General features: G+C 40.9%; 2 long non-coding RNA genes across 2 annotated transcripts; one reads left to right on the top strand and one right to left on the bottom strand.

The window, feature by feature from the left end:
• Positions 1–5277: 5277 nt before the first annotated feature.
• Positions 5278–24361, bottom strand: LOC137483495 (uncharacterized). Its single transcript, XR_011004493.1, has 3 exons — positions 23316–24361; positions 12314–12463; positions 5278–5716 (listed from the first exon to the last, which is right to left on the bottom strand). It is a non-coding gene; the product is annotated as an uncharacterized lncRNA (long non-coding RNA).
• Positions 21151–24080, top strand: LOC137483502 (uncharacterized). The gene is made up of 2 exons (XR_011004494.1): positions 21151–21472; positions 23937–24080. It is a non-coding gene; the product is annotated as an uncharacterized lncRNA (long non-coding RNA).
• Positions 24362–24397: the final 36 nt, after the last annotated feature.

Here is a 24397-nt window from a genome sequence, read left to right as displayed (position 1 = left end):
ACATTTCATTAGGCTTGAGCCAGAAGAAACAGCAGGACATGCTCTAGTACTGATTCCCTTTCAGAATGGCAGTGAGGGTGCTAGGAGCTGTGCTCTCATTTCATATCAGTAGAAACTCTCCTATTCCACAAGTAAGGCAATAAAACCCATAATCATTAGTCTCTCATCCAAATCTCTCTTCTGTCTCTAAACAGACTTCTGAAAGAACTGAGGAGAAACCCATCTCTATATGACCAGCCCAGATTTTTCAGCAAATCCGAGGGAATACAGAGGAAGAGAACTCTGAACAGATCCTTTGGCCAAAGTGGAGTTATCTCCCAAGTGGGAGAAAAGAGACACACTTTAGAGCACAATTCTTCCTCTTCTGAAGGTGATGCCTAAGTGACAGATAGGCCATGCCTTGTTTTTTACATTGACTGGAGGGAGACTACAGGGAGTGACTTATTATTATAAATGCCTTGCTTTGGATGTCTAAGACTGGGTGAGACCAGCCCTCTTGAGGAGTACCCAATAAATAAGCTCAGTGAAGCCTCCTCTCTAATACCAGGATGAAGATCTCACTATACATGCCTTGGTATATATATGTTGGATGGATGCTTCTGTGCACCAAAGTCTGTAGAAAGAATTGTAATGAGTTTCTAAAAGCTGGACCTGATGCTTTTTAAATATATGTCATGTACCTTTTGCTGTTCAGTTTCATTGCCTTCCATTTTTTGGTTTACACTCCTAAAAAATCAGTGAAAAAATGGTGCAGTCATATGGTTCTTACCTACAATCAAGGATACATGAAGGAAATTAAATTGTATTTGTTAGAATGCACTGAATCTTTCCTAAGAAGACAAAATTCACAATAAATTTCCTGGTATTCTATAAATCAGCATTTATTTTACACTGATTTTTCAGTGAAAACAGGCTTTATCAGTCCTGTTTATGCCTCTGTCTTTATAATGATTTCCAAGGCACCATAATATAATTAAATGGATGAAATGTCCCTGTGTACCTCAAAAGCAAATAATTCTATTGTTTCATTGCAATATAGATGCTCTAGAGCATCCATCCACACAAAATTAAGGTCCTGGGTTGTACAACTGACTTTGCCATCTGCTTTAGGCATGGAGTTCAACAAAAAGCCTTCAGAGGCTACCCCCATCAAAGAGTAAAATCTGTTTTCTAATACAGGAACTTGGCCCCCAGACTGGCACATCAGATGAAAGCACATGAATCAAAGCCAATTTGGGATCTAAACATATTAACCAGAAGGAATAGATTGAAACATACAAGAGCACATTTCTCTAAGGCTAACATGTGCTCTGATTTGTACCTTGCACTTATCACTGATCTCACTCAGACTTCACAAGCAAGGTAAGGTGCAAGTACAGAATTTATTGCTTTGCATTTGAAGCTGTGTTTTTGATTCAGTTGGTGAGAAAGTGAGAAAACAATTAAAGAAGTAGTTGTTTGGGCTGGTGAAAAAGAGCAAAGAAAATGATGGTGACAAACTAAATGCTCACATATGAGCAAGGACAGATAGTCTCACCTGAATAATCTTAAAGAGCAGGCAGAGATAATTACAGAAGCATTATCAATCATTTTTGACACCTCATTAAGAGCAGATGAATTGCCAGTGGACTGAAGGACAGGAGAGCCAAAGAACAGCCAATAGTTTAGTAGGTAATAAACAGGAGAGACAGATGTGGACCTTTGAGGCAAGCTTCAATATCCAAAGAAACAATAAAGGGATTTATTCCTATTGCTATGGCTTCCAAATGTACAGATTTCAGTGCCTGTGGGAAGAAATACTCTCGGGTCCAAGGAGAAGCAATCAGATGGGCAAGAATATGTTGAGCTAGTAGTTGCTGACTGAGAAGTAAGACAACCCCCACTCTCCCCCCTGCTATTCCTCATATGTCAAGACCAAACACTATTTTATATTTAGAATATATTTGGACAGAATACTGAACAAAGAAATAGTTATGATCAATAGAAAAATCCAAGTAGAGGATTAGACACATGCTTGCTCAGTGATAGTTAATCTAATTTAGGCAGTCCTTTTATTGGGGAGGGATTTTGGATACTAGTACTGGATTTAGTTTAGTAGACAGAAGCATACAAGCATAGAAGCTAAAGGTGCAAGAATGGGCAGCCACGTCCTGGCAGAAATAAATTTAACCATGCCCTGAATCTTCATTTTTCTTTCAAACAAATCCCAGGCTGAGTTACTCACATTGTTTTGGAGTTCTTGAATAGCATTCCAATATTTCTTTCCACTATTGGGGTAAATTGTTTTGCTTCATTGATTTAAGACAGCTCTTTTGGGGATTTCTTTGTTAGGATATGTATGAATGTCCATTAAGAAAGAACAGCAACAGAAGCATTAATAAACTGGGGCAGATGTTAAATTAATATGAAGGCAATGATGCTATGCTGATATATGCAAGCTAAAGATCTGGCCTACTGAATACTCAGAGAAGTCACTTGCCAAACCACATTATCTATGCTTCATTGCCTTATTTTCTATATGCCTAAGAAAATTAGCTCCTTCTTATACCACTCAGCTAGGAAAAGATCTGTCATCATCAGTCATGAAAACACTTGAAATATGGTTGCACTGTCTTCATTTCCACAGTCTTCCATGTCTAGCTTATTGCCTTGCTTTAGAGGACTTAGCATTTTTTCAGTGTGCGTGAGTTTCAGGTATTTTTGTCAGCAGACCAGGGTGGGGTGGTGGAGGGGAGAATATGTTTTACTGCAATCTCTTCTTTTATTTAGAACTGTATTCATTTATTTTCAGGCGCTTGAGTATTCTACATATATCCCACTATTATGCATTGATCATTAACCTATTCTGAGATCTCCAACTTTTAACTTTTGGTCATTCATAGCATTTTTAGTCACCTTTTGTAGCTATTGTACTCTTTGAATGGTGTATTACTAGAACATTTTAGAAGTGTCAGGATATGACATTGGCAAGTACCAAGTGACCCTCATTCCTTTCTCCAGAAGCCAACAGAGGACTAGGTCTATGATATGTGAGATCTCACTCTTAATTAGGACTGTTTTAAACCATTATTTCATTACAATTTTAGCTACTGTTTTCATTTTGTATCTAGGATGGGCATTAAACTAAAAAGTGCAGCTGCTTTCAATTATACTCTAATGTTCTGTTTCAAGATAGCTGTCATTTTTTGTGGCATCACTTAGTTGCTCTTCTTTCCCCTTTCCTGCTGTCTTCTGCACTCAGAGCTTTTAACCACTTGGGAATGATGCAGAGATAAGAATTAACAGATGTCATTTGCCACTGCTTCTGCTTCTGGTAGCAAGACCAATTTCACTTAATGAAAAAATTATCTTGTTACAAGCCAACTAAAAACTTCTGTCCATGGGGAAATGCTGGAAGAAGTTGCTGAAATTAATAGGATGCTGTTAGAGAGGTGCCAGAGATGAACCCTTTGTAGGCCTAGTCCTCCCTTCTTCTTCTGTATTTCAGTCTGGGGTTGGGGTTACCTTAACAGAGGGGGACCTTTGCTGGTGAGATGGAGGAAGGGCAGCAGATACAGACTGCACCTGCAAAGACAGCATTCCTGCATGGAAAAGAAAGATATCCCAGCCCCATGAAGTCAGTACTATCAGGAGTTGTGAAGCCCCAAGTTAGGAGGGAGAGACAAGGACCCTGACATCTCTGACACAAACTTGGCAGACACTGAAGGGTTCCTATGATGCCCTTTCTAATGCCATGGTTAGGCTGAGTTTGCCACAGGTGTGGGCAGGTTGAGCAGCCTTGGCGTGACACACCATTACAAAGGCAGCAAGGGAACAACACAGATCCTGGGAATCACTGGTCTTTCTATAGGTGAGTGTGCCTTCATGGAAAGCAGGAGACAGGCTTTCCCAACCTCCCTCTAGAGAAGAAGAACTCTGGCTGTGCTCATTTGATGCCGGGGTTTCATTAACCTCCATCAAAATGAATAGAGAGAGATAAAGAGCAACGTGTGAAAGACATGTTGGTTCATTGTGTGGTCATCCAGGATCCAGAGGTGAAGAACCATCAGTAAGGATAGTGGGGGTGGTAGCCTCATTCTGCTCATTCTTCATTGTCTCCTCAGATTAGAAATCTTTCCTCTTTGTTAACAGCAATTTCAATGAGAGAGCAGCCTGCTCCCATGCAAAGTAGCCGCATGAGCAAACAGGCACTCTTCTGGCAGATGAGGAGGTTTTCCCTCTTACTTAGCAGCTGAAAAATGGGATCTAATGTATAAAACACCTCTTGTAATTAATCAGCTGGCTTGTTTGTGCCTCCTAATCTCAAATTTGAAACCTGTCTGAAAACTTGAAGTATCTTGGGGATAAAATAATGGGCATTAGGCTTATTTTCTAGCAAATGAAACTTTGGGAGTCTGCCAGCAGTAGTCAGGTTTATTGGACCATATCTGTTCAAAGCAGGGAAAGGCATGAGCTGAAGTCATTGACTACCTGAAAGTTCAGTGAGTGATAAGCAAGAGTGGCCCCTCTCAAGATGTGAAATAAATAATAAATGGCCAAAAAAAATGGTAAAGAGCTAAAAATAAAGTCCAACTACACTGTAAGCCCTAGTACAAATAGTGAGGATCATTTCACATTTCAGACTCTTCTTTGCTTCATTGCAGGGAAAAATGTGTTCACAGAGCACCTCACTAAGCAGGGTTTTTGCCCCTTGCTGTTCAGCTCCAGGCTCTGTAATGAATGTGTCAGCATTCTAGCAGAGCTGGGAGGGGAATTTACACATCTTGGCTGGGGGCCATATGACCCTGAGGAATGTGGTTGTGCTTTCACATCCACACTGAGAAATTCCACTGACTTTGAGGAAGCAGTTGCCAAGCAAGGGCTGTGGTATTAGGAGGTGAAAATGTATTTGTAGCATCTCCTTTTTAGGAGGAAAAAAGAGGTGTCTTCAATGAGAAATAGTCTGAAGGTGTTGAAGGGGTTTATTGGACTCATGCTAATAAACTCTTTGATGAAGCAAATTGGTTTTAAATGGAGGAGCTGGACACACAGTCCAGCTGACCTGAGAGAAACCACAGGTGGGGCAGAGATCTGTAGAAAAATGTGTGACTTCATGAAGCCTTGTGTTGGAAAGAGAGAGATGTGGGGGCAGGTTGCTGAATCTTCTGACTGCTGCCTCCAAGTTCTTCCCTCAATGTGAATGGACACACACATACAGTCACATTAAAGATATTTGCTGAATTTGACCAATACAGAGAACACATTTTCCAAATTAAAAAACGTGACTTTGATTGAGTGAAAGTTGACTGAGATGTTGGTTCTCTCCAAACCCCAGGGTCCAAAGCTGAGCTGAGAAATTAAGAGCCCACCTCAGATTGCAAAGGAAGGTGTGACTTAAAAGGGAAGAAACACAGAATTACAGAATTTTTAGAGCTGGAAGAAACCTCTGGAGATCATCTAGTCCAACCCCCAAGAAAGAAAACATTCTGCACAAGGCTCTTATTTTTAAAAAAGAATAATAAGATGGAGCTGTCTCCCTTGCTATGTGCTGAGTAACAGTTGTGAAGGTATCTTCAGTCAAGGAGCAGGGGCAAGCAGATTAGATCCATCAGAGAACTGAGACTGAGCAGCAAGGAGCTATGACAGGAACTGCAAAAAGGGAACAAGTCAGAGACAACACACAGAGACAACGGTGTCTTCACAAATCCTCCTTCAGATGAGAATTTCCTGTGAGTGGCTGTCAGGAAGAAAAAACAGACAGGATAATGTTGGGTAGGATCATACTGGGGATATCAGAGCAATGATACTGCAAAACCTGGGGGAGGAGAGAGGAACACTGAGGGCAAATGGCAGAGCATGGCTTTGGGAGCATGAACTCAGAGTGAAACAATTCCAGCACAAAGGGAAGCATCACTGCAGATGCACAAGCAGCATCTTGGCTCCAGCAAATGCATTTGGGAGAAACACAAATGCTAAAGGCCATTCACCTTGGTTGCATTAGCAATTTGCACAATCCACAACAGTGCAGTTTTGCTTTATCAGTTGTGCTTGCACAGAACAAGGCCCAGTCCAACATTCACTTCCACTGGAACAGATCCTGATTTGCCTGTGTGTACCCTCCTTTGCCTGCTGACTGGGTCTCACTTGACAGAGTGTGGGTTGAGACATACTGTGCTTGCCATACATATTTGTCCCATTTGATTTGGTACCACCACCAGGATGCTTTCCTCTGCTAGGAAAGTAGCAGGCTTTATTTCACTACAGAAATAATGCATGTCCTCGGGTTCTTTCCATCACACATCCTCTGTGTCTAGTCTCGGAAAATAAATTTTAGGCACAGTGCTCAGTGTCTTCTGGCCTATGTGACATGTGAGAATGGAAAAATGACATTTACTACTGAGACTCTTAATTTGGTCTTAGACAAGTGGTGAAAGCAAGAACCACAATGAAAGACAGAAGATGTATATTGGAAAGATAAAAATATTTATTTTAAGACATATGTGTATTAGGAATTTAAGGTCCTCTTTAATGTAAAACTTCATGGCAGTCTGGATATTTTGAAGTTGCCCAAAGAGCTGCTTCTGATGTCACATACAGTGCCATTTTTTACATGGCAACTCGCCTGTTAGCCCATTTCAAGCACTGTTGGCATTTTAAGAGGCTTACTGGCCAGTTTCTCATTTATTTGAACAGTGTAAATCTACAGGTCAGAGGCTTCTCTTTGATATCAGATTATTCTCTGTTAGTCTACTGCAAATTCCCTTCCTCTTTTCCATCACATTGTAACTGCAGTCTTCCATTTGCAGGGAAATGTCTCAAACAAGTAAAATTATGTCCAACTCAAAAAATGCCAGGAATCATGAACTAATCTTTGCTTTTGTTATACTGCTTCACAGTCCATCTCTGACCGAGATTTTTCCCAGTGAATGAAATATTGAGATGTTTTCAAGTCATTTGACTAGTTTTATAGCTTTCAAAAACAACACTACACCCCACAGGACATGGGAAATCCCAGAGCTCTGTGCAAATTTTCCAGTAATGCTGTTTTCACCTCCTAGCATTGAGCTGCAACAGGACCCAGCCCATTGCTCCTCCTGCAGCCCTCTGATAATGCCACTGGTGACACTTTGGTTCTGGGAATGTGACAACCCTACCTTAACTTCAGATTGTCATTTGTAATCAGAAAACAGAGAAAAACTGCATCATCATATTATCCACATGTCACTGGTACAAAGTTTGAACTGGCTTTCTTTTGTTTGCCCTCAGCTGGAAAGTGGAATGAGCGTGTCACCTTTTGATATCAATGTTGGATCAATCCTCATTTGTAATGAGCAGGGAAAAAGCTGAGAAATCACTTTCACTCATCTATAAGCAGTGTCCAAAGATTGCTAACAAAGACTGGATGACCAGAACCCAGACTGCCTCTCTACACTGCTTGCAGTAAGTGCTCATCAGCCAGTGTGAATATGCCTTTTTTTGCACGTGGAACACAATGAAATCACATCTGCTTCTTTTTGTGTACACAACAAGTGTGGCTGTGGCCCATCAGGGCCCTTTCCTTGTGCTGACAGGTGGCAGAAATTGAGTTGGTCATAAGACCCTAAAAGTTAATGAAGGCAGACATCTGCAGCAGAGCAGTCTGTAGCTGAGCCACTTAGAAAACTCCCTGTGCAGCCAAGAGAGAGAGAGAAGACACTTCTGTGGAGCCTTAATTTAGATGTCTATTTTAGGATGGGCTGAATCATACTTTGATGCCCATTCAGTACTGACCTCTCTTGGTCACCACTCAGCCCAGGTGACCCACATTTAGGTGAGTGATGCCCACCACTGTTTTATTCAGGCTGGGTGATGCCTGTAGCAGTGCTGGCTCTGCCTTTGCTTTTGTAACCATGACTGCTTGAGAGGTTATTTTGGGGCAGTTGGGAGCAGTTTAAATTTGCTCTCCCCAGCTGCAGACAGTTTCCTCCATCTGGTCCTGAGGTCCATCAGCTACAGCTATTGGAAATGCAGTTTGCATCCCACTGCATCAATAAAGGTGATTCAAGCACAGTAAGGGGCTCTAAAGGCTCATTTCATTGATGTTTGCTATTATTGAGTACATACATAACTTTCCTGCCAGCTGGAGATGGCTGTAATAAGACCAGTCTCAATAATATGGAAAGGGATCCTTCCAGAGGGAAAATGCAATGGCTCATACCTCCTTCACAAATTGTTTCTTACTTACAAGTTTCAGAAAACAAAGTTCTGTTGTCAGGATGTTTTCCTAGTCTTTCTTCCCTTCCTGAAGGGAACTTGGGGACAGACACAGACAGTTCTTCTAATTTCAGAAAGACTGTGATACCATTCAACATGCAAAAAAAAGGATGAGTATGACCAGTGTTGCTAGAGAACAGACAGCCCCACAGGTGGGGGTAAACCCTATAGGCATTTAAACAAAAAATGCAATCACAAGCATAAAATTACCCTCACATCCTTGGACATCTCCGAGAGACCTAAGTGGTAACAGGAGGGAAGATCTCAGTGTGACTCTTGTCTGTTCAACCAACTTAATGCTTAAGGAGTTTTTTCTTCTACCACACCAAGTGACTTCTGTCTGACTAAAACCTATTTTTCAAGGCATTTTCTTCTCAATAGAGGTGAAGATTCAGAAACAGATTCACCATTCCTTTTTATTTTTTTTTTCAAAGATTCATACCCCAATGTTAAAAAAAGTGATGGGTCTTCTTGTCCTACAACCCTTTCTGGCTTCCAAAATTGGAGCTTAATAACCCCTGTTCTTGTTTCTTGCTGAACTCTTCTCACTAGATTAAGTGTTCACTGTCCCCTGCCTTCCATTTTTTCCCTATTTCAGCTGCTATCAAGCTACTTCACAATAAATAGATCAAACCCTCGACAAATAAACCATTTTCTCAAATTCATCAGGCCTCAAATCACCTCTACACATTTTTATTTTCCAAAGTATTTTTCAAGATGCCTACATCAGGACTTCATGCAATATTTCAGTTCCAGTGGAATCACTTCCCTGCTCCTACTTGTTTATCTCATGTTTATGCAGCTGAGCATTATATTTGCTTGTATTGCCAGAGTATCACAGGGGGACTCTGCTTGCACTGTGGCAACTCTGAGACTCTCCTCGTCAATGCTGCTTCCACACCTCTGCAGATACAGTCTCAGCCATATTAAAAAGCTTGATTTTATTACCCTTGAAGACTTAATCTCCCTGCACCATTTCATATAGTTGTCATGTCATTATAATTTCTATTCCAGCAGTTTATGTGATATTCACAGGTTTGGTTTAAACCAACAGGAATGTTGCATTTAATTCCAGATCACTGATGAAATTGGTTGGTCAACACTGTTTCTAGTACATACCACCATGGGATGCCACTAGAAACATACTCATTCAGAGAAAATTTCATGTTAGCAACAGCTTTACAATCTGCCATTTAGCAAGTTCTAAATTCATCTTATCCAAGCTTTATTGACACTAATTGCTCATTTTTGCAACCTTGCCATGCAGTTGCTCATATTTAAAAAGCTCAGACTATTCTATGCCAGCAAACAGTACACATTAAACCATACAAATCTTTTATGTCTACATGACAGTGATTATCAGCCAAACACATAATTCATAGCAAAATCAGGCTGTATTGACAAGATTTGTTTTTTAACAGCATCATATTGACTGTCATGAAATGGAACTCACACCTTTTACTTCTATTTACCTCTTCCTTAATTAAATCTTGTTAATTTTTCTCTTATCTTGCAAGGGACATACATCAGGATAGCAAGGTGGTTGTCCATATTAACCCATTTTTCCTTTTTACTGTACCATCACCAAAGGATTGAAGCAATTTGCTGTACATTTTGATGCAAGTCACCCAGGTCTGGTGATTTATAAACATTCTTCTTAAAGACATAGCAAAATTTTTCTTACTTTTCAGTGGACTGGAAAACATCTGAAGTGGCATAGGCTTAGGACCTGCTTTTCTCCAAATACAGAATATAAATATTTATTCTCAATTTCTTTCTTTTTTTTTTGTCTATTGAAATTATGAATTTCTCCTATTTTCACTTTGCAAAGGCGGTCATTTATTACTTCATCTGCTTGTACTATGACTCAAAAAGTCCTTCTTATGCTAAACCTGGCAAACCTTTTTTTCTGTAATTTCTTTACCTTCCTTGTGTGTTTTCTCAAGTGCTAAGTTCTGACTGGTAGCTGCTGTTTACCCCTCTCTAAAACTGTTACAAAGCACCTTCCCTGTGGTTTATATTTACTTCTTTACTTACAGTGGGAGGTTCAAAGCAGAGAACCACCATACCTGTATAATAACAGCAAACCAGAGGCCATGAGAAGAAGATTAACACCATTTCCTCTGTCACAGTCTGAAAGAAAAGAACATCTTAAACTTCTCCTAGTACCCCAATTTTGACTTTGCTGGACCCCTAAGCCATGTAGAGCACACAACACTAACTTACTCTTAAGAGGACTGATGGCCTGAGAGCAGGAGGTTTCAGGCTTAATATAACACAAGTAGGGAACATTTCTGAGTTGAAACCATTGTTTCATGATCTCCACAGCCCTGAACTGCTGTAACTCTGCTGAAGATATTGAGGTTAGCATTTCAAGGTTTGTTTCTTAAGCAAATTATAATATTGCAAGGATCCTGGAGCTTGGAGGCTTGCACATTTTTTCTTGGGGTTAGTAGCTCATGTAGTGGCTGTTTTGGGTGATGACTGAGGTGTAGTGAGCTGTAGAGAGCAGCCATTATATTTAGTAGGTGGAGGGGCTGGTGATCAGGATCACAGAGTAACTCAGGTGGAAGGGGTCAGGAGGTCTCTGGCTCAAACCCCTGCATAAAACAAGGTAAGCTTTAGACCACGTTGCTTGAGGGTTTACCCAGTTGGGTCTTGAAAATCCTCCCAGAGAGGAGACTGACTGCACAGCATCCTTGGGTAGGATGCTTTGCTGCCTGACTGTCCTTGTAGTGAAAAATCTTCTCCTTCAATCTCATAAGAATCCGACTGTCTGTGCTCCACTATTGTGCCCAAATATGAACAGCTTGTTTCCATCTTTTCCATGACTTCCTTTTACTCATCAGGCACCTGTTGTTAAGTCTTTCCAAAGCCATCGTCTCTCCTGATGGAAAAAGCCCACCTCTCTCAGCCTCTCCTCATAAGGCAAGTGTTCCTGCCCCGATCATCTTGGAAGTTCTCTGTTGAACTTGCTCTGGGTCATCGGTGTCTTTCTGGTGTTTCAGGAGGCAAAGCTGGACACAGTACTCTAGATGTGGTCTAACAAGTGCTGAGTAAAAACCTTCCTTCATCCAACGTCTGTATTTCAGCCCCAATCCTTTTCTTCACGGCTTTTCCAGGTCCCTTAAGTGGATTGCTTGTATCCTGCTTCCATTTTTTGTGTCATTACCACTTCGGTACAACAATCTGTTGCCCTGCTTTTGAAACTCTCACAGCTCTACCTTGCAGTCTGCCTGAGTAATCAGCATTCAGAAATAAAAGTGATATTTTGAAAAGATGAGCACAGGTCTGGTTTTGCTAATGCTGGCTGCTGTGGCAGACTACACAAGAGAAACCAAAGAAAATCAAAAAGTCCTTCTGTCCCTTCCCAGAACAGAAAGTGACAATAATAGATCCATTTCCTAAAGCAGCAGCCATGGGGGCCTTTTCTTTGCTAACAAAATATGCCCTCTCTACCCAGCCTACAGCAATTTTTATCAAGGAAAGCCTCTCAGCACTGCCTTGTTATTAATTCTGCCTGCATGGCCCCTCAGTGCTGTGGTTGCCGCCAAAGGCAGACTCAGGATGAGGCACTGCCAGAGAATGTTAAAAGCAAAAGAAGTCCCAGAAGCCACACAAATGGATGCAGAACTGTACATTCTCTTCTCACTCCAGAAAAAAAGTAGCAACTGTTAGTTGTACACAGACTTCATGGAACATTTAAGCTAAAGAACCATGAAAAGTCAGGGGAATCATTCCAGATGTTGTGAAAATGGATGTGACTCTACACACAGAATATTGAACATTTCCTTTTATGAGGATTGTCTGCATCACCCACTATAGTGGCCAGATAGACCTGTTCAAGATCAAACTTTTCTATTAGTCAAGGAGCAAACCTCAGCCATGTCTTCCAGGTTGGTGAGCTCTGAAGCACAGGAGTGCCCAGTAAGCCATAAAAACTGTAATTAAGATAGGAATTAGGTACCCCTGTAAGGAGAGGACAGATTATATATTCAACAACTAAAACAAGGCAAATTTTCATGGCATTCCTGAAAATTCACAAACTTCTGTGTGTTCTTAGAATTTCAAGTTTCCATACCTTCCGTTTCCCACATGCTCTGTCACAATCCTTTCTCAGCCCAAGCCTTCTCTGTCCTTCCCAACTGGTGATCCTGGATATCACCTTTCTTTCCCAGGGTCTCAGATTCTTCCTGGTAGGGTCCATCTTGGGTCTTTCCACCTGTGTGCTCTGTATCAAGAGCAACAGAGAAAACAAGGTTGAGATTCATCAAGTGGGAATCTGTGCAAAGACAGAGGGTTTAGTGTTCTTTGACAAAGTGGTTTTGAACAGGGCAAAGGAAAGTTTTCCAGGGGGTAAATGGCAATTAATTATGGCGCTTAGTAGCAAGACCACATATTGGCCATGTTGGGGTTCCTGTGGAGTAGGTGCAATAAACACATGAAAATGAACCCATGTGATCAAAATCTGCAAGACAGCCTGATGTGCAAATAGAAGGACAAGCAAGAGTTTGGGGTTCTTATTTCTTATGAACATGTTTTTCCCATCCTTCAGCTCAGGCTATTGCAACTGCTCTCCCAGACATTTCATAAATTTACAAAACCTTTAGGCTACCAGGCCCAAACACCCAAATAAATAGCTCATTCAACTATTTTCCAAAAACAACACCATTCTGTGATCTATGATAACAGAAGTAAATGAAGTAAAACACATGAAAAATAGAGAAGCTGGTAACATGGTGATTGGGGTGCTTCATTTTAAAATAAGGCTGTTGGGCACTGCCAATACCATAATTAAGGATAATACAAACCATTTTTGCATACTGGTTTCCTGTGATAGATCTGAATTTTCCTCAAAAAATGTAAGCATCAGTAATTGTAAAGACTGTATAAATCTGGTCAGCATTACATCAGCCTGGGAATGTATTTAGTTTTAATCACTGAAACACGTATATTGACAGTTGTAGGAACTGACTGAAAACTCATTAAGGCCTGTTCTAAACTGGGAGCTTAAAGAGGAATTTAGACCTGATCCTCATTTTCTTAAAGTAGTAATAAGATATTTCAAGAAAATACTTTGTTGAGAACAGTGAGGTGAGAAACTCTGCTCAAATGAAATGGCTTTTTTATGTTATAATATCTATTCCACACAATCCAGTGCACATGGAAGGTCATTCAAGCCCAGCGAAATATTTTTTCCATCTCACTGTTACTTCTTTCTAATTTCTGGAATACAGCAGAGTCCAGTGGTTGTGCCAACCACTAGGGAAAACTGTCTGCCCCAAACATGCATGGCTTGAATGCATCAGAAGGATGATACACAGTGTGAGGCCGTAACCCTCGTGTTACAGAGGCTGACCCAGAGACCCTGAGTGACTGCACTTGCCAAAGGTGACAATGGGAATCAGCAGCAGCACCAGCCACTGGCTTGCTGTCTGGTTTATTGTCCCTGGAACTATCAGTCTCTGAAAGGTCATCTTTCTTCCTGGTTGTTTTTTCTGAACACCCTTTGCTTTTTAACAGGTGGTGAAACATAATCAAAGAACATATTCATTACTGATGTTTGTCCAAGAAGTTTCTACTAACATCAGCCTCTTTTCCTCCATACAATGCCAGTTTCACAGATCCATTTGCATCACATTGGGGAAGTCCTATTCATGCATCATTTGCAATATGAACCATCTGTTTTACTCAAAACAGAGATAACAGACAATGCAGTCTCAACACTGAAGGGATTAAATTTTTAATCTTCGTGCACATTTGTTAAAGTAATCTACCTTTGAATTTCAAGCTTAAAAAATACTGTTAGAGCAAACACTGGCCTGCAAAGATCATAGTGATTTAATTAAAAATGTACAAAATGTCAAAGTTGGCTTAATGCTCATGTAGGAAAGAAATATGGCCAAGTTTCCACCCGTCTTGAGTACATATTGGCTTAAATTAATTGCCCTGGAATGAAAACTATCTTTCTGATCAGAATTAATTATAAATTAAAATTAGTTAAAGTGTATTTATCTTTGATGGTGACACTGGCACATACAAAGCTGTATACAATCTCAGTTGTAATGCTGAAACTGTTCTATGGCCCATTCTCAAGATTTCATGTCAGAGGAACCAATACCTTCCTTTTCAGGTTCAGTAGAGCATTTATATATTCACATCTACAATAGTTATTCCATCTCAGCAGAGAAGTAGCCAATTTTTCCCTAATTAAAACCTCATTATGCCATCTTAATAGAAACACATAGTTCTCTTCCACCTCAAAACACTTGCTAGGTTTTAACAGTGCCCAAGGACACTCCATAAATCAGTAGTGGCAGTACAATTAGTACTGAGGATTTCTTGGCTTTTAGGTCTATATTCAGCTGCTAAGTTCCATCCCCTCTCAGTTTCCATCCCCTGCCCACTCTTTTTGGCTTTTTGGCCTATATCAAGTTTTGTAGGTCATAAATACATGCAATGTCAAATTAAGTTCCCCTTATCACAGCCTGCCACTCACTCAACCAAAAAAAAAAAAAAAAAAAAAAAAAAAAAAAAAAAAAAAGCTGTAAAGAAGGGGAATGAATATTCCTTGTCAAGGAATAAACCATTGTCTATTTACCAAATTAGATAATGTGATACAGCTTGAGGGCTGTATCATGGGCTCTTTCATGGGCTCTTTTCTTACCCTTTTTGGCAATGTATTCCTTGTGCTATTCTGACAATATAAAATGTTCTAAATAGTAAACAGAGAGATAGCTATTTTTTTATAATGTACCATATTTTTATTTAACATCCAAGCAACAGCTTTACAAATGGGGTTGAAATGTAAAGCAAGCTGTTTCCTAGCACCAGTGGAAAACCCTTCCCAGTGACATTAAAGGGAGAACTTCGTGGACTTCAGCTTGTCCCTGGTTAACCTGGCACAGAGTACATCAGGATGGCTGAATCCCTCTGACTGTACTGGTACTAGACAATGGGTTAAGGGATGGGAAGAACCCCTCATGTCTTTTTTCTCTGAACCCAAACAGGCATAACTAGACAAATATATTTAGTGGTATTAAATTCCAAGGTTTGCTTCCCTTAGATTTCTTTGCAACACCTGTTGCCACATTTCGTAAGGAGAAATTTCATAAGTCAGTGTCATAGAACAGGCTTGGTACTTCTCTTGCTGTCTAACCTAAACCTTTCTCTTATCTATTTTCAGCCACAGCTGTGTGTTTCTTTATCATACCCTTCTTCAATTCTACAGCAAAATAAACCTTCCTTAGATATTGAAATACTTCCATTCACTGAGTGGACTGGGATGATCATGTCTCTGTCTCTGCTCACAATGTCCCTGAGGACAGAGCCCAGGATCTGATTTGACTTTGTGGCTGCAGCAGCACAATGGGGGCCAGGGTTCAGCTTGTTGGCCAACAGGACCCCCACAGGAGATTCTCTACTTCTGCACCAGTGAACATTTTCTACAACTTCCTTCAAGGTCCAGCTACCTGACCTAACTCTAACAATGAACAAATCTTCTTGTAGTCTCATCTTCATGTAATTTTAGATGCTCTTTATCAGCCTCACATTCAAATCCTGATGCTAGGAAATGCTTATTTTAAAATCTATTTTGCATTAAAAACCCCATGTTTGTACCTTACTCCATCTGCCATCTCAATCAAAATTTATTTGGTTTATTTGACTGCTACATGTTTGATCTTGTTCAGTAGTGTCCTTTGCCGTGTTTTTCTTTCCAAAAGTCTTGGTGAATTCCAGGGGAGGAAATGCTCTCGTCATCTGCACTGGGATTTTGTACAGAATCAAACCAAACAACTGTTCTCTAATGTGTAGTGACATATTAATGCCAAATTTCTCTGCTTCATCTCCACAGATCTCCTTGGTTCTCAAATGACCCATAATCTGTGGAGCAGGAAGGATGGTGTGAAAGCCCTGGTACATCATTTCCTGAACCCTGCAGATTGCAGCGTCCCACTTGTGCAATCTGAAGTTGTCACTGCCACACGGATAAAAGCAGCTTAGTTTAGAAGCATAGAAATGTTCAACTCATTAGATTTACCAGGCCTTCAGCTGCCTTCCAGATGTGATTCAAAGTGCTGGCTTGGATCAAAGTCTGTTGGTAATTCCTCCACCATCCAAAATTGTTACTGAACCAGATATTATTTTAAGTTAAAACAACAATTTTTGTTTTTTTTTTTTCCCACAGACATAGAAAAGAGAGAGATGCTCATCTACCTTCTGGCTCTTTCTCTTTTATTAATTTTGTATTTCAAGGAGTGAAAATGGGGGTGAGGAGGCATGTTGGACTTTTTTTTCTTCTTTATCCATTTGGGTAAAGAGAAAAACAGTTTTCTCCCCCCCTCTAGTTTACAGATGAAGAAGTGTTCTACCTTCTGTATTGTTTTCTTTCCATTCAATAAAAAGGATTGAATAAAATATGACATAAAAATCTTATTCTTATCTCATTTGATTTTTTAGACTAAACTAAATGACTGCTAAGATGTAGAAGAGAATGAGAAGAGAGCTCACTTTTATACCACAGCCAGAAAAGTTTATTTTTCTGACAGAAGTTAGATCTGCATTTTTCTGTAAGGCTACCTTAAGCATTATCATCATGAAGGGCTTATATCATGTTGTAGCTTCTGGGTGTTTCCGTATTGTTGTCAGAATAAAGGTAACACTGGTGTCATGAAATGCCAGTAACACCATGCCCAGCATAATGCAGATAAGCTAAAAGCAATGTAACCTTTAAAAAAACATCAAGCTGCTATTTAGCTGCTGCACACATTAGCTATCTGGCACCCCAGGCTAGAAAAGTGGATGATGCAAGTGTCTAACCTTTAGTGCAAATATATTTGTATGTGAATTATCCAAGCTTTGTGACCTGTGGCTTCCTATCCAAACTCACCTTCCGGCACAGAACATGGGATGAGGCATTTTTCAAATCACAGGGAGGAAAAAAAGAAGGGGGTTTGGCTAGAGAATGGGAGACAGAAAAATCACATAGCAGGGAACAGGGAAAGTGATTCAGGCACTGCTTCATGAAAGTGGGAGACATGCAAGGAGCTGATGCAAAGCATGACAGCAAGAAATATAAAGGAAATATAATGGAAAGTTGTTACATCAATTTAGACCTACTCAGTCACCGTGGATCCAATGCTTTTAAACAGCCTGTGAGTCCACATCCCCCTTCTTAATGTCCAGTCAGCTGTAAGTAGAAGATTGTAGATTAAATAAATACCATTGTAAATTACAACATTCATCTGTCTAATTACCTGCTTGTTGCTGTAATTTATCTGACGTGCAAATCTATCTCCAGGAAGGTGGGAATAATTTAATTACTCCTCAAATGCAGGAAAACTTGGCAGGCACAGATCTGTAGTTACAGGTGCTGAAAATGTTTTCAAGCATAATATAATGAGGTATTTTATTCAGGTAGTACTCTGGGGGTTCTTGGTTGGAATTTCAGTTGAAATTATGATGTACTGTTCTGCTCCATATTCGTTCTGCTCCATATTCACACACAGAACATATACTTGTTTCAGTTTTAAAAACAACCTTTTAACCAAAGAAGCATGCAAGATACTGCATGCTTGTTTCACTTTAATGTTTGAGCACACTGTGGTTTTTTTGAGTCTGAGCAGCAGGCAACAGCCTATAATTAGTAATGATGAGAGACCTATAAATACGTTAAATATTCTTTTTGTTTTCCAGGAGATTATGTGACTTTGGGTTTTCTTTTACAGGAGAATAGCACATTAGTCTAGTAAATTATATTAATGATAGACTCAGGCCTGGCTTCAATAGCAAGAGACACTCCCCTTAGGCAAGGTAGGATAAATAGGAAAGGCATGCAACTATGTCCAAGGGAGGTTGTAATTGTCTGTGGCAAGTCAACTGTCTTTGGACTTTAAAGTGTTTCTTTATAGGACTGAAAAACTAAAAATATGAAAATAGAAAGTCTCTGCAGACCAGTGGAATGTAGGCAATGGTTGTTGTGCAATTCGTTTAGTAGTGGCAGGCAGCTGCCTTCTAGACCCTCTCCTGCCAGGACAAAGAGGAGTTTATAGGGGAAAGGACCTTAATTCCTACAGTAGCATGTAGAGGTGTGGAGAAGCATTACACACACTTCACTGCATTATATCCTACTTTCCTTATGTGATAATCCTCACACTATGCAGAGACGTAAATAGGTATTTGTTTTTAGCACAGCCTTCTTCCCAGAAAACTATTTTGAAACTCCTTTCAAATAATTTTCTAACTAGCAATTTATCTTCTTTTGATATAATAATGATTGTTCATGCAAATGCAATGCAAGCCGAACACGGGTATCTCTCCAGGATTAGAGCTGCTGAGTGTCCAGCCTGGGAGACCAGCTACAGTAATACCAACACATCCCTAAGCAGAAGGATAGCACCTGGCAATGCACAGAACACATGATTACCTTAAACCACAGATTACAGTCTTCTATGTCCTCCTTGTCAACTGTACACACACTGGTGGCTCTCTCAAAAAACAAGCCTGAAGCAACCTGACATGCAGATTAGGAACCCACTACCTTCATTTCAAACCTCCATTTCAGATGAACTCAACCTGCAAGGCTTGTCTTTCTGTTCACCTCTGTAGTAAAATACTGTATTTGAAAAAGAGAGTTCTTTAACATCTCTGTTTTAAGTATTCATAGTCCTTGGGACATTAGTTTGGAAAAACTTCATTGCCATCAGTCTAAAAACAGTTCCAGCTGTGCTGCCTTACACTGGGGATGGGACAGTGTCACTGAGAGCAGCCAGGATGAAGTGCCAAGTTTCAGCTTGTGTCGGAGTGACGCTGACTGCGCCCAGGCACAGCTGCCTCATTGAAGTTCTTGGTTATAACCCCTTAGAGTATCCTTCCCAGCTTGGGTTCCAGAAGGAGCCATTACACACTGCCCTTGTGCATCCCCATGACAGATAAACGAAGGATGGGTTGGGGTTTTTTAATTCCAAACTGCTCTATAGAGCTGCTATGTGTAACACAGTCGGTCTGTCACTAATACTGGAGTGCACCCTGATCCAGTATTGGAGGGGGCCATGAAGCTTCAGCAGGGTTGACCAGAGAGGGCGTGGAGTCTCTCTCACTGGAGAGACACAACTGTCTGGACACAATCCTGTGCCATCTTCTCTAGGACAACCCTACCTGAGCAGGGAGGTTGGACCAAATGACCCCACTTTGGTCCCTTCCAACCTGACCCACTCTGTGAGTTTGTGATTCAGTGAAGTCAATTTTTGCTTGAAAAAAGGCTGAGCAAGTAAAAGACATCACACTACAGCTCAGTTATATACCATTACTGTGACCAGGAACATTTTTTCTCTTGATCCCAGTGACGAGCACCTGCCAGTGTCACTGGGAATATGGTACTGTTATGGAAATGAGATAGACACAGCAGAAAAAAATTGGAAGGAAATTACAGTAAGAGGATCACAGGTATACATATACATATACAGGTATACATATACATAGCACATAAACACGTGCAGTCCTTGGCACTGTCTGCTTGCACACAAAGAGATTCCCTGTCCCCAGCCCAGCGCGGGTCCAGCTGGCTGCTGGTGGTAGAGCAAGAATCCTCTTCCCAGTGGCACTAGCTGCTGGCACCCGGTGACCTGGTCAATCTGGAAGTGGCAGTGACAGATCAGTGTTTGTGCTCGATATGCTCGCAGCCATGCCAAGCCAGCTGTTTTCCACGTCTCTGCTATTTGCTCTCTCCAGCTCATTAGCTGGTGGTCAACACGAGCAGCAGTGCTACGGGGCACTGCTCTGTGTGATGCTGCTGGTCTCATGTCTCACCTGCTGCAGGTGTAGGCCAGAGCTGTTACTCCTCCCTCCACTGCTGCCAGCCCTTCCCACAAGGGAGCTCTCCTGGCCCTCCATGGCTCCCAGAGTGTAAAGCCCAGGCAGCTGGGGCAGAATCATCTCTCTCCCCATCTGTTGGAGTATGGATAAGCTTAGCCATAGTCGGAGACTTCACTCAAGGGACGCCAGGAGCTGCACAACAAGCTTGTTACATGCAGATAAGGCAAAAGTCACATTTAATTGTGCATGAAATAAAAACTGACCCCCGGTGGAGGTGGCAGGGTCAGGCAGCAGAGCCTTACCAGGGCTCTGTCGCTGCATCCTAATGCCAATGCAATTTTCACAGATTCCAGCTCCACAATCCTTCCTTTGATGTGATTCAGTGATCTTTTCAGGTGGTTAATTCCACAACCAGATCTGCTTTAGCACTGGAGAAAGTTTATACCTGACCTGACTCTCTACTTCTTTACACAGAGCTGATGAGCCTTCATTTTATCCCTCACGGTTTTGTGTAAAGGAAACTGTTTTTCTCTCACTTATTTTCACATTTCAGATGTTTGTACAGCATTATTATATTCCTGTGGATTTTGGCTTTTTATTAAAACGATATGAGAGAGGGGAAGAGAGGGCATACCAAAAAAGGGATACTTAGAGATCTCCATATTAAATTATGGGGGAAACTGAGCAAATGTTTGGTATATCTATATGCCAATGTCAAGGTAAATAAGTGTAGGAGTATGCTGTATTTTCATATTCACAAAAACTGCACATACATATGTACAAACTATTTTTCATCATAAAAATGCTTCTTTAACTAGTTGTTCTTTTAATGCTATATGAAAATTCTTCTCCCCTTGAAAAAAAGAATAAATTCTGAATGCCTCTAAACACAGCCAAGCTGAATCTGAACAAAGTCTCTGTGAGCGGGGACCAGGGAGGAGTTTATTCATTTACATGTCACTGAGCCTTGTAAGCCTTTTTTTTTCAGAGCACCTGATCCCAGAGCAGGACACCAGCACAGATGGCTCAGCAGTCTGATTCTATAGAGCAGGCTTTATCTATCTGCTTTTAATCTAATTTATAGATCATCAAGAATAAAAATATTATCTGAATACATGGTAAAAGAGTCATGGAGCACAGCAGTGTGGGCTAGTGCCTGAGCAGAAACCCCAGTGCCCATTTGTCATAATGCCTTTAAGCTCATCTCTGTGCTCCTGCAGCCAGTAAAGCTGGGTCTCTCTAGACACCCTACCTGACACCAGATACCCAGTGCTTCCCACAGGCATGGGATAAGTGATGACAGCTTTGGCTGCTGCTCTTGTCCTGATCACACTGAGGCAGGGGATGGCACAGTCCTGGGCTTTATTCCTCTGGTCCTGCATCTCTGCTCTGCACAGAAGACTTGTGCCCAGATACTTTTTAATGGGTGAAGAGAGCTCAGACCCAGACTTAAAATATGGCTGAGGCATACACTGGTGCTATGCTGCTGTGTTGGGCTTGTTCAGGCTGCAGATTTTTTGTGGCCAAGCAGGACTTTGGGTTGCAAATAGCCAAAAGTCCACCACCTTCCTTTGGGGCCAGCTGATGACCCTTGAGACTGCTGATCACTTTCCATTCCCCTTGCAGAGTTTACCAACAAAGCCTCTCTCCAAGGCAACTCAGCTCTATGGTCTTAGCTAATCTTCTCATGGTTTACACTGAACTGAAAAAAGGTCACAATTGTGCCATTCTCTGAGTATGAAGAAAAGCTCCGTGGTTTTCTTTCTGTGAAGCCTGAAAGGCATTTCAGGTCTTGAACTGTTGGAAAACCAGCAACCCTCCCCATGATTTAATTTTCAAAGGCATTGACTTAATTCCCAGAAGGCAGTGATAATGCTGGCTGTAATCAAGAGGGCTGTGCCTAAGAAGAAGAAGAATTCCCCTCCAACTAATTTTTACTGCCTAGTTACATGAGAGCAGAAAACTCTGCAGAGAGAGGGTAGAAATTCCCTCTCCCCCATCCCACCCCAGATACAACCAGATCTGTCCTAGTGGGACAGATCCATGACTGCTTCCCACCAGCTTTACTTTAGTGTATATGTACTGACCAAAAGAGATCATCTCTTCAGTTTCAATAAGCTTGATTTGCCTCTACGTCCTGCAGATAGTTCCTGTTTTAATCCTACAATGCTAAGCTTAAGTGACAAAATGATCAGAGGGGAAACCTGGGGGAAAAGTAATGATTTCTAGCTACTCAGAGCCCCCATTCTGAGAGAATAATTTGCTGCATTTGGAGGTGCATGTTTCCCCTATTGCAGGGAAATAGGGGAGAGCTGGCATTTCCACTCATCAGCTTCTGAAAGGCAAACTGAGTGCAGCCTGTCTGCTAAAATCTGGCAAGGACTGAATTATGCAGAGAAGAAAGGAGGACCATATCATTTGCACAGCATGCTATATATTTTCTTTCTCTGTCTTCTCGTTATGCCTCAGCAGTCTTCTCTACCAAAATACTGAAATACAATCCTTCCTTCTGAGAACACAGTGAATAATTATTTTCTAGATAAATTCAGGCCCAGGAAAACCACTGATCTTAATGTCAGAGTAGCTGATTGAGCTAAGTCTCAATCCACTTAATGGCCAAATAATCTGAAATCTGCTATTAAAATTTTCATCAAAAGATGCTGGCAGGGAAAAACAGACTTCTGGTCTGTCATGCAGTAACAGTTATTGCATGAGACCATTCCCTTAAAAACGATGCTTTTCTGTAGCCAGGATGCCTCTGTGGCTGGTTGGACCTTGCGTATTGCTGCAAGTGCCCCTCCTGTTTGCACTGTGGCAAGTCAGAGCTGCTGGCAGTGCGTGGGCCGGCCAGCAGCGTGTGGTGTGTGCAGGGCAGACGGCTCCTGTTGTCAGCCACCCCCAACGCCTCTCCCACAGCAAATGTCATATAAGGGAGAACTGGAAAACACATTTGACTTACAAAACTATTCCCAGTCGACTTATGTAGAGTGTGGTGCTTGACCTCCTCTCTGCTAGTGGCCTGTATTTACTTTTTCTGCCTTCCATTCCCTCCCCATATCAAGAAGGTGACCATTCAGGCCTGAACTCTCACTACACCTACTTTATTATTTGTTTTCTGCATTGACAAATGTATCTGCGTTAATGCATCTTAAATACTGGTTCTCCATTATGTATTGTATTTACCATTTTCTTTTAAATTTTAAATTTGTCTATATTAAATATTTATTTTCCTAAGGTTGATATATTCCTCTGAGATTTTATCATCTTACTTGCATTTCTCTCGTTTCTTCATTAATAAAAATTTTCAGGACTGAAGGGAGAGTTTGGCCACTTAAGGAATGGTTTCAGTTTTTCCAAGAGAGCTGCTGAGAAACAAATTTGTATTTGATATGATTCCATGTTAAGAGAGGTTGACCTTATCTGAGCACAGCCTTAAAAGGGAAGTCTGTTCAGTCTCAGGCTTGAGAGTACACAGACATGTGGACCTTATGTAAGTAGTAATAAGTGTTTACAACATTGCTCAGATATCTTCATTGTTCTTAGCTGTACTTTTGCAATACTTTTGTTTGTTCAATTTCCTTTCTCTACTGTAATCTTAATGTAGTCATAATGGGTTTGATTATATGTTGTTGCTTATTCTTGGCTTATTACAAACTGCTGGCAAACAATCCATGGCTCAAATGTGCTCCTGGAAAATCAGCTGCTTAATAATGCCAAATAACAAACAAGTCCTTGGTGCAGAATCTGTAAACCAAACAAAGGGATGAATCTCTGCAGTATGCTAAACAAGCCTATGCCTGCAGTTAGCAGCATGACTGACAGGTGAAGATAAAGGGCAGCAGTAAAGAAAACTGGTTTTTGAAGCTTACACAAAATACTTTTTTCTACAGAGCATGCATCACAAATATAGTAGAAGTGCTATGGACTAGCACACAGGATACGTGAAAACTTCTTTGGCATGACCTGGATGTCTGATTTCAGTACCTCTTATGAATAACACCCCTTTCCCAAACTTAAAACAGTACAAAGCCTCATAGTGTGTTTGTGCTCTCCTCCTCCTGGGAGACAACAATCTCGACAGAAGATGCCTATTTGTGAGTCACTGGATAAGAGAGATACCAACGCTGGAATTTATAACAGCTCTGTGAAAAATCCAGCTCGTCATTTCCTTTCAGGCACTTATAACAAGCTCACTTTTGGGGTCAGATACAATACTATGTTCAGTCCTGAGATTTTATTTCCTTTTTAATTTTTTTAACAACAAAATTAAATAAAACATCTATTTATTTATTTCACTTCTGATACAACTTGGACACCTCCGTCACTTTTATCTGCTATCTTTTGCCTTATG

This window comes from Anomalospiza imberbis, chromosome 1 (assembly GCF_031753505.1).
Source record: "Anomalospiza imberbis isolate Cuckoo-Finch-1a 21T00152 chromosome 1, ASM3175350v1, whole genome shotgun sequence".
In the NCBI taxonomy this organism is placed as follows: domain Eukaryota; kingdom Metazoa; phylum Chordata; class Aves; order Passeriformes; family Viduidae; genus Anomalospiza; species Anomalospiza imberbis.
Note: the sequence above shows the minus strand (reverse complement) of the source record. Positions and strands in the feature narration are given on the sequence as shown.